Source organism: Phaethon aethereus, assembly GCF_964289735.1.
Source record: "Phaethon aethereus genome assembly, chromosome: 5".
In the NCBI taxonomy this organism is placed as follows: Eukaryota; Metazoa; Chordata; class Aves; order Phaethontiformes; family Phaethontidae; genus Phaethon; species Phaethon aethereus.
The window spans coordinates 37,819,088-37,833,663 of record NC_138579.1 but is presented as its reverse complement, the minus strand read 5'-3'; the positions used below and the strand labels follow the sequence as shown (position 1 = coordinate 37,833,663).

Genomic DNA, 14,576 nt, shown 5'->3' with positions numbered 1-14,576 from the left:
ACTAGCCTCTCCAAGAAACCGATATGATTTGACAGAAACATTATACTAGCATCATAACAGGTATGTAAATAAGATTTGTGAACAACAAATATAGCTGTAACCGTAAGACTCTCCTCACACAGACAATCCAAACTATTAAGTTTTTAATTTCTGCTTCTCTTTTTGCCAGAGGAGTTGTATTCCAAATTGAATTTGAAATAAACTGATGTAGACACTATTTCCTAAAGCTTTAAAAAAAGGCTTACCACAACCTAATTTTTTAACTTCCTTAGCCACATCATATTGACAGTCTACAGTTATCTCACAATCAACACATAATCCTCAAATTCACTCTTCTCCGCCATTTTCAGCTGATAGAAGAAACCTATTACAACATTTTTCTAGATATCAGGTACATACACTTGCATTGTGCATTGTAACACCGTAACCTTTTATGTCAGTCCAGAAGGACTCACTATCTTTTACATAATATTCTGACCTATATCAGTGATGTTTCACAGCTATTACTGCTCCAATGACAATACTATTATTAAGCAGAAGGAGAAGGATATTCTTCCAATGTTCCAGTAAGTCTGTTCTCTTCTATTTGTGTCATATTTAAATAGTTTTCTACAAGACAAGATAAATCTTACAAATGCATGCAGTCATCATATAAACTTTAAGTTTTTTATTTAACCATTGTAAAGACACTATAACCATGGAATTCTGTAGGATAAGTGGCAGTGGTGACCAATTTAGTTAAATTCCCATGTACTACTTGTTTGACTGAAGATCAGACAAATTATATGTAGATTTACTTTGCAGGAAAAAGAAAATCCAGCCTACTTAACAAAAGAAAGTTTAGCCTTAGCAAAATCTACTTGTCAATGCTGAATTTCATGCTACTTTTTGTCTGCCCCCCTATTTTGAATTATTGTTTCATTAATATTTGAAGACTACTGCCCTTTAGTGAAACTAAAATGCCTGGTAATTCCACCCCTAAAAGTAGGCATAAAAATTTGCTATTTAGTAGTTATATGGCAGTCTGCCCAACTTATTTAAAATCCCTGCTACCTACTTACAAGACTGACTATGCAGAAAAAGGATGCTTTCCCTACTCCACTTCAAAAGAAACTCCTGGGATAAAATTCATATGCTTAGGCTGCAGACTGCAATCAACATTTGGGTCTTAAGTGTCTGTTTCATTAACTTCTTTATTTTTGTCTAAAATGGTAAGCTTCTAAATGTGAATCAACAACACTTGAATAGTGCAGAAGAGCTCTCCCAGATCAGAGAAGAATCTGCTTCCTTGGAGCATTTGTTTCTGTTCTTGCTACTAACTGCATGTGGTGCCTGACATGGGCATTGCTGTAAACCACTCTTAAATGGCCATGAAATTCCAACAGCTACAGTCATCAGCACACTGAAGAAATTAAATACATTATTAATATGATGAATTTAGAAAACTAGGAAGTCTCAAAGCAGACATCAAAATAATATGACGCTTTTGACTGGATAACTTTTAAATCTCTGTTCCTCTATTTGCCATTTGTGGAAAGGAGTACTACTTCCCTACATCAGAGAAGATAAATTCCACTTTCAGACAAACTGATATGCTGAGACGACGAATTTTAGAAAATCTGGCAGCAAAAACTAGTTACTTTTTATCCATAGTACTCCTGGGATGGTAAAGAAGGCTTACGGCTCACAAAAAATGATGAAGTTATAAAGAAATGCACTGCTACATATTTACAACATTGATGAATGATGTTCCCCATAGGAAAGGAAAAATATTACAATTACAGACTAACATGATGTTCAGGCTTAAGGAGACAGACATTTTAAATCCAGGTTCTTACTAAATTTGATGTGTGGGTATTTATAACCTCTACAACACTTAACATAGTTTTTAATTGCATAATTAAAGGCTGAATAAGGTCCGCAGATTCAGTAATAATTGGTGGAAGTGCACATACTTTAAGTTTTATAGCATAATTTATTTTTTCACTAATCAAGGAAATATGCTCTGCATTATCTTTTGATATTATAAGCAGAAAGGACTCCAAAGAAGCCTTCAGGTTTTAACTAACATTGTTCTATATAAACATATTTATCAGAAGGGAAAGGCAAGGAAGGAGAGGCAGTGAGGTGGCTCTGTATGTTAGGGAGAGTTTTGATTGTATAGAAATCAACAACTGTGAAGACCAAGTCGAGAGCTTATGGGTAAGGATGATGGGAAAGGCCAATGAGGCAGATATCCTGCTGGGAGTCTGCTATAGACCACCTAATCAGGATGAAGAGACAGATGAAACATTCTATAAGCGACTGGCAGAAGTCTCGTAATCGCTAGCCCTTGTTCTTGTGGGGGACTCAACTTACTAGACGTCTGCTGGAAATATAACACAGCAGAGAGGAAACAGTCTAGGAGGTTCCTGGAGTGTGTGGAAGGTAACTTCCTGACACAGCTGGTAAGTGAGCCCACCAGGGGAGGTGCCTCGCTTGACCTGCTGTTTACAAACAGAAAGGACTGGTGGGAGATGTGGTGGTCTGAAGCCGTCTTGGGCTTAGCGACCATGAAATGACAGAATTCTCAATTCTTGGTGAAGTAAGGAGGAGAGTCAGCAAAACTGCTACCATGGACTTCCGGAGGGCAGACTTTGGCCTGTTCAGGTCACTGGTTGAGAGAGTCCCTTGGGAGACAGTCCTGAAGGACAAAGGGGTCCAGGAAGGCTGGACAGTCTTCAAGAAGGAAATCTTAAAGGCGCAGGAGCAGGCGGTCCCCATGTGCCCTAAGAAGAGCTGGTGGGGAAGGCGACCGGCCTGGCTGAACAGGGAGATTTTGCTGGGACTCAGGGAAAAGAGAAGAGTTTATCACCTCTGGAAGAAGGGATAAGCAACTCAAGAAGAGTATAAGGATCTCATTAGGTCAAGCAGATACAAAATTAGAAAGGCAAAAGCCCAGCTAGAGCTCAGTCTGGCCACAGTCGTAAAGGATAACAAAAAACGCTTCTACAAATATATTAACAACAGAAGGAGAGCCAAGGAGAATCTCCATCCCTTACTGGATATGGCAGGGAACATTGTCTCCAAGGACAAGGGCAAGGTTGAAGTACTTAATGCTGCCTTTGCCTCAGTCTTTAATAGCCAGACCAGGTATCCGCAGGGCATTCAGCCCCCTGAGCTGGAAGACGGGGATGGAGAGCACAATAAACTCCTCATAATCCAGCAGGAAGCAGTTAAGGACCTGCTATACTACCTGGATACCCACAAGTCTATGGGGCCTGATGGGATCCACCCAAGAGTACTGAGAGAGGTGGTGGAGGAGCTTGCCAAGCCACTCTCCATCATTTATCAGCAGTCCTGGTTAAAAGGGGAGGTCCCAGATGACTGGAGGCTTGCCAATATGACGCCCACCTACAAGAAAGGCCAGAAGGAGGATCCTGGGAACAGGCCTGTCAGCCTGACCTCCATACTGGGGGAGATCATGGAGCGGTTCATCCTGAGAGTGCTCACAGGGCATGTTCAGGACAACCAAGGGATCAGGCCCAGCCAGCATGGGCTCATGAAAGGCAGGTCCTGCCTGACCAACCTGATCTCCTTCTATGACCAGGTGACACGCCTAGTGGATGAGGAAAAGGCTGTGGACATTGTCTACCTGGACTTTGGTAAGGCCTTTGACAGCATCTCCCACAGCGTACTCTGGGAGAAACTGGCAGCTCATGGCTTAGACAGGTGTACTATTCGCTGAGTAAAAAACTGGCTGGATGGCCAAGCCCAGAGAGTTGTGGTGAGTGGAGTTAAATCTAGCTGGTGGCTGGTCACAAGGGGTGTTCCCCAGGGCTTGGTTCTGGGGCCAGTCTTCTTCAATATCTTTATCGATGACCTGGATGAGGGGATCGAGTGCTCCCTCAGTAAGTTTGCAGACGAAACCAAGTTAGGTGGGCGTGTTGATCTGCTGGAGGGTAGGAGGGCTCTGCAGAGGGATCTGGACAGGCTGGATCGATGGGCAGAGGTCAACTGTATGAGGTTTAATAAGGCCAAGTGCCGGATCCTGCCCTTCGGTCCCAACAACCCCATGCAACGCTACAGGCTTGGGGAGGAGTGGCTGGAGAGCTGCCCAGCAGAAAAGGACCTGGGGGTGCTGGCTGACAGCCGGCTGAACATGAGCCAGCAGTGTGCCCAGGTGGCCAAGAAGGCCAGCAGCATCTTGGCCTGTATCAGAAATAGCGTGGCCAGCAGGAGTAGAGAAGTGATCGTGCCCCTGTGCTGGGCACTGGTGACGCCGCACCTCGAATACTGTGTTCAGTTTTGGGCCCATTACTACAAGAAGTATGTTGAGGTGCTGGAGCGTGTCCAGAGAAGGGCAACGAAGCTGGTGAGGGGTCTGGAGCACAAGTCCTATGAGGAGCGGCTGAGGGAAGTGGGGTTGTTTAGTCTGGAGAAGAGGAGGCTGAGGGGAGACCATATTGCTCTCTACAACTACCTGAAAGGGGGTTGTGGTGAGGTGAGTGTTGGTCTCTTCTCCCAAGTAACTAGTGATAGGACGAGAAGAAATGGCCTCAAGTTGTGCCAGGGGAGGTTTAGATTGGATATTAGGAAAAATTTCTTTCCAGAAAGAGTGGTCAAGCATTGGAACAGGCTGCCCAGGGAGGTGGTGGAGTCACCATCACTGGAAATATTCAAAAAATGTGTGGATGTGGCACTTCAGGACATGGTTTAGGGGGCATGGTGGTGTTGGATTAACAGTTGGACTTGATGATCTCGAAGGTCCTTTCCAACCTTAATGATTCTGTGATTCTGTGATTTCTGATACCTGCCATAATTTTACTTTCATGGATACTCCCTGTAAGATGTTCTATAGCAACAGACACTTTCATTTTCTCCCCTAAAAAACTGTAATTTAATATTCAGTATCACATCATCTGTTAGAAATGGATGGTGCTTTAGAAATCAATGAATGTGACGTTTGGAGAGGAAGGAGAACAAGGCTGAGGGTAGCCTTAGTACAAAAATTCCCATTCACAGTTTACAAAAGAGAGCTGAATGAGTAGCAAAGGAGGGGAAAGAAAAGACTAAAGGAAAAGTGTTTGCTAAACACCTGCTATCTATCACCATACTATTATTTTTCCCATATGCCTACATATCTATTAAAATTATTATTAGAAATATTCATTTCCTGGAGTACAAATTTTCTAAGTATCTATCCATGTCTTAAAAAGAGATGTTCATATCAAAAGAAAAACAATTAAAAGCTATTGCTACAAACAGGCAAAAACATGTTCCCTATTATCTTCCTAAATGCCTACGAGTTTTCCTAACACCAAACATCAGAATCTTTTGTTCCACAGAGAACTACTTATCAGCTCCATCACTGTCACTAGCAACTTTGTGCAGCTCCATTTTTATCTCATGCATATAGCCCTGGAGAACTGTACTGCAAGGGGAAACACTGCAAGAGCAGTGCAGTACTCTTGTTTTAAGGACTGCGGAATCACGATGTCCCCCAAAAAAAAAAACAAAAAAAACCCCAAAAAACACAAACACACAAAACAAAAAAAAAAAAAAAACAAACCACAACCAACATATTGTCCTGTCTGAAAACACTCTCAACACAAGTTGAAGTAAACCATTTACTTGCAGTATTCCAAATAAAAATATCCCCAGTTCCAAGGGATACAAAGAGGGATTAATGCAAATTGTAAAAAGATGCTCACATCTCTGACGTAAAGTCAAATTTAAGACTGTTCTTAATCTTAAAGCAAGTCTCATTGTCTGCACAATGAGTCAGAAGGCAAGATGCTTCCCATCCATGGAAACCATGAACCTTTCTTATGCAAGACTTGCACCCTTACCTTAGCAGAGAAAAGCATTTGGGGCATTGTGATAAATACACACACAAGTTTCTCCTCTGTTTCATTTGGATTCAAACCCTCATTCTCTTTGTTCCCTCAAGATTACTGATCACCAGCTTTTTTAGAAAGCAGTTTCAAAACTCTTCTCCTGGATTATTCAACCATTCCGGAAAGAATTATTACCTTTTGGAAGTCTAGATGCAATTGCCTCCTATCTCAAAATCTATCAGAACCTTTTAACAAATATCTTGACACCTAACTAGATGGAACTATAAGCAAACAGTTGCTTTACAATGAAAGAAAAGTTTTCTCTTCTACTAAAGGGCATTAAGGTTAAAAACCTTAAAGGTTCAACCTTCAGGTTAAACCACAACATACGGCAATACTCAAATCTCAAGTTTTTCCATGTTACATTTCCTAAAATTTGATACATTTCAGGTTTATATTTCATATAAAACCTTGCAAGTCATGTAAAGGAAGAACCACACTTTATACAAACCTACTGGTGGAATTAATGCATGCAGTTTATCACTGGATTTTGATTTGGGACAATTACAACCAAAATCCAAAATTTTTGACTGGTAAAGGGGAAATAGGTTTGACTTGATGGACTTTGGGGGATACTGTAATAGAAATTAACATCTACCTTTGAAAGAAAATAAGAGAAAGCTAGAAAGGTCTTTTATCTGCAATCATTTGTGTATTTTGAAAATGATTTTCTATAAATAAATAAATCACAGGACCACATAAAAGCTCTCTCACACTGAAAATTTAAAATTCTATTCAGCAATTCTGAACAGTCTCAGATATGAAACTTGATATGAGCAGTTACCAAGTCTTCAAAAAATGAATAATGTCTCATTCAGTTGAAACATCTCATTTGAGTTAAAGAGTAAACACTCTTCTAATGTAGAACATGTGCCCTACGTTATCAAAATGCCAAGAAATCATTAATAATTTTTGTATTAACTGTTGTTGTATTACTATGGAAGAATCTAAACATCCATCTCTATTATTCAAAATAACAGAATTCAAAAAATTATTTCAGAGGTTTCCCACCTGTAAAGTGTTATTCCAAAACACAACAGATGATTTTGAAAAGCTGTCCTCTTTGAGATGGCAAGCAGATTTTTTTTCAACCAGAAAAGAAGCTAGCACCTCCAAAAGCCTTGCCTTTTTTAAATTCCTATTCACTTCAATTGGAGCTGTTTTCAGAACATTAATAAAGTCAGTTGTAAAAGTAATGTATCAGTCTCAAAATACAACACATGCTGCTACAGATGGCAACATCATAATTCTCTGAAGGAGAGAGTTGAGAAAGGAGAGCAATCCTAAGTCTTTAGAGAGGAAGAATTACAAATAAACAATACACTTTTCTAAAGGAACATAACCATCACGTCACTCCTGCTCTGAAAATCCTTGCAAGGCTTCTTCGGCTCAAAGAGGTATGAAAAAAGCAATGACCTCACAGGAAGCAAACATTTCTGAATGCCAAGATGCTGTTTCCATTTTCCTTGCATAGGTTTTCTTCTATGGCACAATGGTTCCACAAGTAAACCCTGCCTGCACTGTGGAGATGCAATCAGACAAATGCATACGTGTAACCCTGTCCTCAATCTGTGAAACAAAAATAAATTACTGCATGATTTAAGTGAAAATCATTTGTTAGGAGAAAATACTAAATTATTTACCTCCTGTATACTTACACCCTAGTTTAATTTACACCAAGAGGAACTCTGTGAATCAAATATCATATCAGCTAGGGGAACATCACTCAGTATGGTAAAAAATACAGCTTTCTACTTATGAGGTAGCTAAAGCCCTAGCAAAATGTTCCATCCCAGACTCCATTGAGCCGTTGTAGATCACAGCAAGACAGACCTGAACACATTCAGTGACTTGGACATACACATACAAATATTCTCCTAAATAATATTAAAAAACTGTTGTGATCACTCAGGGGAAAAAAAAAAAGTACAACCCCAGTAATTTCAAATACATAACAGAGATAAAGAAATGGTAAGACTAGCCTCCGTTCTCTCTCCAGATTGTCAGAGTTTAAGAAATAGTAGATGACTCCCCACCACCTTGCCCCTCATTGATACTTTAACACTGAATGAGTAGATATGAGCGGAGTCAGCCACACTGGGCGTATGCTGTGTCTTCTGACTAGCTGAAATAGAAGGCCATTGCATTTTGATGTTTCCTATATATTAAGAGTACTTCAGAATAATGAAGTAAGACTTGTTTACAAAGGGTTCAGCTATGTTCACGATATATTTTATTTCTCTTTGACACACACACAAAAAAAAAGGGCAGAACTGTTAAACTAGGCTCAGAAAGATTAAAAAAGCTTTACCCATTCTTCCACAGTCTGACTAGTGCTCCTCCTACCCAATGAAAAATCACTGAAAATTAAATCAATGAAAATTAATTGTAAATCATACAAGTCTACTTGAGGAGTTTCTGAATCCTAGAACACTCACAAAGAAACACCATCCTTTTATATCCATTTCACAGCTCTGACACAGTAAGAAAGCAACTGCAGGATGTCCAACTTATACCTTCACTCTGGAAGATGCCGTTTACAATCCTGAAGGGAAGCACTTATTGAAACAGCAGAGGTATAGATCTTTCCCACTGCATGAGATGGACCAGGGTTGCCACTTACTGGAATTTCTATCAAATTTATCTCTTGCTGATGCTATGCTAAAAGGTCAGATTCTGCCTATGAAGGGATTCTACGCTGACAGGATAAATACCTGAAATAATTTATTATGGATGTCAACATTCTCCTTTCCAGTTATATACCTGCTCAGCTTTTCTTTAAATAACGAATAAATATATGTAAATATTGTATAGTTAAGTCCTCCTTTTGGCTTTACTAACTGATCAGGAAGAAGGAGATGGTATCTTGAAAATGACAACGTCCCACTGACCAGACACACCACAAGCTGCGGAGGTCAGCTCCATATCCACAAACAATTCCTTCTTCGAACTTCTCAAAGACAACGGGAAATATTCTCTATTTAGAAATGTTTGCCTATATTGATGTAGATGAAAGCTGGAGAGCAGATTTAGTTTAGGACTGCACATACAATTTATAATCACAAGGAACCTGAATACACAAAATAATCTTTTTCTTCCCAAGCTAGGACAGCTGGACATACTGCCCTTTAGCTTTACCCTTTATTATCCTTTTAGCTCTCCCACTGCAAGCATATACTTTTGTGCTAGTGGTTAAATACTCTTCAGGGCACTTCCTAAGAGAAACTAACTAATGGCAATGCCTCCTATCCTGAGTAAGAAGCTGGATGCTAAACTTCAAAGTCCCCATTCCAAGTACTTATTTTCACAAAAGAAAACAAACTTTTACATATAAAAATAAACCTTTATGTTTATATATGTAATTTGGTTTTATTATATGTATTATTTAAATAATTTTGATTTCTTTTTATATAATTCCAAACTTTGGCTCCAAAAGCATAGTTCAATTAAAATATATGTGCAAGTATTTGTTCCCAAGACCTTAATTGAACCCTACAACTGAGAAACAGTATCTGTAATAAAATCAGCTTCTCTAAACAGTATTTTTTTCCCCCCAACTGAATAGTTTTTCAACTCAAGGGACTTTCCTCTTTGTTTCAGCACAAAGGCTCTGCCTCACCAACACCATCACATCTTCATATCTTCCAGTCTTTTCAATATGGAAGACAAAACTAATAACTAGATCTGTAGCAAAATTTTATGGTTTAAAAAGTTAATGTGATTACAGAGTCACTAATAGGTATTTATTGAAGCTGAATGACACTACTTTTTTTTTTTTTTTATACTTTGTTGAATGGTTGGAAGCGGGATACACTAAAAACACCCAAATATAAGAACCACACAAACCCAAAAATCATTATATTCTCTTTCTAGAGCACATCTTAAATGCAAATAACATATTAAAACAATTTCAAATTCAGCCAATTCAGCCAATTTTCTTTTTCCTGACTGATAATGAGAATCATAGAAGAGAATGTAGATTTTGATAAAGCAGCTGGCATTTGCTTCAGAAATAGCAAAACTATGTGTAAGGAAACAAAATGAACTTTGTTCCTCAAAAGAGCCTACTGCTAACAGACAGGTAGATCATAACATACAACAAATAAAACATTCTAGATGGGAAAGCGTCCTGGTTTCAGCTGGGACTGAGTTAATCTTCTTCACAGTAGCTAGTATGAGGCTGTGTTTTGGATTTGTGCTGGAAACAGCGTTGATAACACAGGGATGTTTTCGTTATTGCTGAGCGGTGCTTACACAAAGTCGAGGCCTTTTCTGCTTCTCACACCACCCCACCACCAAGGAGGCTGGGGATGCACAAGGAGTTGGGAGGGGACACAGCTGGGACAGCTGGCCCCAACTGACCAAAGGGATATTCCACACCATATGATGTCATGCTCAGCATATAAAGCTGGGGGAAAAAGGAGGAAAGGCAGGGAGGGGTGGGGGTCACAGGGTGGTGTCTTTTGTCTTCCTAAGTAACCGTTCTGCATGATGGAGCCCTGCTTCCCTGGAGACGGCTGAACACCTGCCTGCCGACGGGAAGTAGTGAATGAATTCCTTGTTTTGCTTTGCCTGTGTGGCTTTTGCTTTACCTAATAAACTGTCTTTATCTCAAACCATGAGTATTTTCACTTTTACTCTTCCGCTTCTCTCCCCCATCCCACTGGGAGGGGGAGTGAGCGAGGGGCTGTGTGGTGCTTAGTGACCGGCTGGCATTAAACCATGACACAAAGATTTTACAAAAAAGTTGTTCCCTCGCCCATGAATTTGCTGAATTCAGGAAAAGGGGTATGTGTGCTGTGGAGAGATATCAACTTTCCAAGTTGATAAATGATTTAAAAACCAAAAGAGAAAATACTATCTTATCAGTAAGTAAGATTTAAGCAGAGTTAGATAGCAGATTTCTTTCTAAATTTAAGTTTATGTAAAGAGCACATCAACTATATGCAACTGGTTCTCCTGGGTAGGTCAAGCCTTAAAGGACAAAGCAGAAAAAAAGAAAACATGGATTACAAATTAAAAACTACATTGTTGGGAGCATATTTCAAGAAGATTCAAGTTCCACTACAGCAAATAGAACTATATCTTCACCTGTAAGTTAACTGAAGATTCTATCTCTCCTTTTCACTTTCATCTTCTTTGTAATGGCTTGTTCTTGCTTTTCAAATTGGCCATGTAAACCAGGCATATTTTTAGGAGCAGAGCAAAAGCATACTAATGTTTATTTCTCCTGGAGACCAGTTATCTTGAAACAAGTGCTGCATCATTTGTGCCTTGTTCTTGTACCTATCATTCCAGTCAATAAATAGCTAAGTAATGGTTTACTTTTACATTTAAAAATACTAAGATTTTTAACACTGCATTTAACACTTTTTTCACCTTGTGGAAAACAGCAATAATAAAAAAAAAAAAGTCCCCACAAATGATCAGGTAGAATATATAGTAGCTCCCTAGCTAATAGTGCATGTCACCTCTTCATTTGCTGTCACAGTGTTGTAACTGAACAGAATGAAGGATCATTACGGGCTAGTTGCAGGGGAAAAAAATTCAATTGCTGTTGCTAAATGAACTGTACTGAGACTAGTATAATAATAGCGATAATTTTTTGTAATTCTTCTTTAATGTCAGATCAAGAGCATTCCATAACATCAATGCCATTACTGTTCCCCGTGTATTTAAATAACCCTACATTAAGAACACAAGAGTGATTGTGCTGGGACAGACAAATGTTTGTTGAGCTCAAGCTCTCTTACAGTGGCAAACAGAAGACACCTAAGAAGCATTAAGCCAAGCATGTACTGATATTTCTACAGAGCACACTGTCAGGCCCTAGATTTTCAGAGACTCCAAAGAGCTGAAGAAGTATTTATCCTTATTTTCTTCAGTGAAGGTTTCTTTCATTAAGTTCATGAACATAAAGCATTTAGTATCCACAATACAATAGCAAGAAGTTCCATACTACACCGTATGCGGAGAACCATCTCCACTTGTTTGGGCATACTACGTAATAATTTTATTTTATTATATATATAATAACAATATATAATAATTATTATTAACCTCGAATACTGTGTTCAGTTTTGGGCCCATTACTACAAGAAGTATGTTGAGGTGCTGGAGCGTGTCCAGAGAAGGGCAACGAAGCTGGTGAGGGGTCTGGAGCACAAGTCTGATGAGGAGCGGCTGAGGGAACTGGGGTTGTTTAGTCTGGAGAAGAGGAGGCTGAGGGGAGACCTTATCGCTCTCTACAACTACCTGAAAGGGGGTTGTGGTGAGGTGGGTGTTGGTCTCTTCTCCCAAGTAACTAGCGATAGGACGAGAAGAAATGGCCTCAAGTTGTGCCAGGGGAGGTTTAGATTGGATATTAGGAAAAATTTCTTTCCAGAAAGAGTGGTCAAGCATTGGAACAGGCTGCCCAGGGAAGTGGTTGTATCACCATCACTGGAGGCATTCAAACAACATGTACGCGTAGCAATTCGGGACATGGTTTAGTAGGCATGGTGATGTTGGTTTGATAGTTGGACTTCATGATCTTAGAGGTCTTTTCTAACCTTAATGATTCTATAATTCTATGATCTCCAATCAGGTCAGGTTATTCAGAGTGCCGTCCAACTTGACCTTGAATGTGTCCTGGGATGAGTACAGGGGCAGAATCACCTCCCTGGACCTGCTGGCTATGCTGCTTTGGATGCAGCCCAGGATATGGATGATCTTCTGGGCTGCGAGCACTCATTGTTGGCTCAAGTCCAGCTTTTCATCCACCAGCACCCCCAAGTCCTTCTCGGCAGGGCTGCTCTCAATCCCTTCATCCCCGAGCCTGTACTGATACCAGAGGTTGCCCCAACCCGGGCACAGGACCCTGCACTTGGCCTTGTTGAACCTCATGAGGTTCACATGCGCCTATTCCTTGAGCTTGTCCAGGTCCCTCTGGATGGCATGCCATCCCTCAGGCATGTCAGCTGCACGACTCAGCTTGGTGTCATCTGCAAACTTACCGAAGGTACACTTGATCCCACTGTCTGTGTCATTGATGAAGATATTAAAGAGTACTGGTCCCAATATGGACCCCTGAGGGACACCATTAGTCACCAATCTCCATCTGGACATTGAGCCATTGACTGCTACCCTCTGGTGTGACCCTCCAACCAATTCCTCATCCACCGAGCAGTCCACCCATAAAATCCATCCCTCTCCAATTTAGAGAGCAGGATTCTGTGAGGGACTGTGTCAAAGGCCTTACAGAAGTCCAGGTAGATGACATCGGTAGCTCTTCCCTTGTCCACTGATAGGTTTGTCAGGCAGGACTTGCCCTTGGTGAGGCCATGCTGGCTGTGTCAAATCAATTCCTTGTCCTCCGTGTGCCTTAGCCATAGCTTCTAGGAGGAGCTGTTCTAGGATCTTCCCAGGCACAGAGATGAGGCGGACAGGTCAGTAGTTCCCAGGGCCCTCCTTCTGACCCTTTTTTAATGATGGGTGCAATGTTTCCCTTTTTCCAGTCTCCAGGGACTTCACCTGACTGCAAGCACTTTCCAAATATCATGGAGAGTGGCTTAGAAACTACATCAGACAATTCCCTCAGGGCTCTTTCTTGTCAGGTCCAATAGACTTGTGCATGTTCAAGTCCCTCAGGTGGTCACGAACATGATCTTCTCTTACAGTGGGAGGGACTTTGTTCCTCCAGTCCCTGTCTTGTGGTCCATCCCCTCAAGAGGTGTGGGAAGAGACACTGACAGTGAAGACTGAGGCAAAGAAGTTGTTGAGTACCTTAGTCTTCTCCTTGTCGGTTTTTACCAGTTTCCCAGTCTTGCTCATCAGGTGTGTATGCTTTCTTTGACCTTCCTTTTCTGGCTGACATACCTATAGAAACCCTTCTTATTATTCTTTGCATCCCTTGCCAAGTTCAGCTCCAGCCACGCCTTGGCCTTCCTGACCTCATCCCTACACAACCAGGCAGCATCACTGTACTCTTCCCAGGATCCCTGTCCCTGCTTCCACCGCCTGTGCATTTCCTTCTTGTCCTTGTAGTTTGACCAGCAGGTCTCCACTCAGCCATGCTGGCCTCTTGCCTTCCTTTCCTGATTTCCTACACCTGGGGATCGAAAGCTCTTGCACTCTATGGAAAGTGTCCTTAAAGATCTGCCAGCTCTGTTCTGCTCCCTTGTCCCTGAGGGCAGTTTCCCAAGGGGTCCTACTGACTAACTCCCTGAAGAGCTGGAATTTTGATTTCCTAAAATTCAGGGTCCTGACTTTACTCTTTGCCTGCTCCATATCCCTCAGGCCTGCAAACTTCACCAGTGTACAATGACTGCAGCCCAAGCTGCCTTCAGTGATGCTGTTTCCAGGAGCAAATTTATGGTGTAGATGAGTCAAAGGAGAAAGCGTTTAAGGCATGCTGCTCCATCTGTGATGCATGTTGCTTCATCTTGGATGTTTCAGCTGGAACCCTAACCATGGTGCTTAGCTCGCTCTATATCTGGGCTCTCAGGGAACTTCTGCTCTTTGATATCATGGGTCTTGAGGATTAGTTAGCCTCAATTTTCCTAGAAGACTCTCAGTCTTCCACCTGTCGTCTCAGGTCTCTGTATTTGCAACATTTGGAAAGCATGTTTGGATCACCTCTATGAGAATTTCCATTCTTAACTCTCACAGAAAATGCAAGTTTTATTTTAAATAAATCAAAGAAGGTGATTTTGCCCC

At 40.9% G+C, this 14,576-nt stretch overlaps 1 protein-coding gene across 8 annotated transcripts in view; it reads right to left on the bottom strand.

Moving 5' to 3' along the window:
* GPHN (gephyrin) overlaps window positions 1–14,576 on the bottom strand; it is a gene marked incomplete at both ends in the record, with an annotated part of 312,397 nt that overhangs the window by 247,013 nt on the left and 50,808 nt on the right. The window lies entirely within an intron of this gene.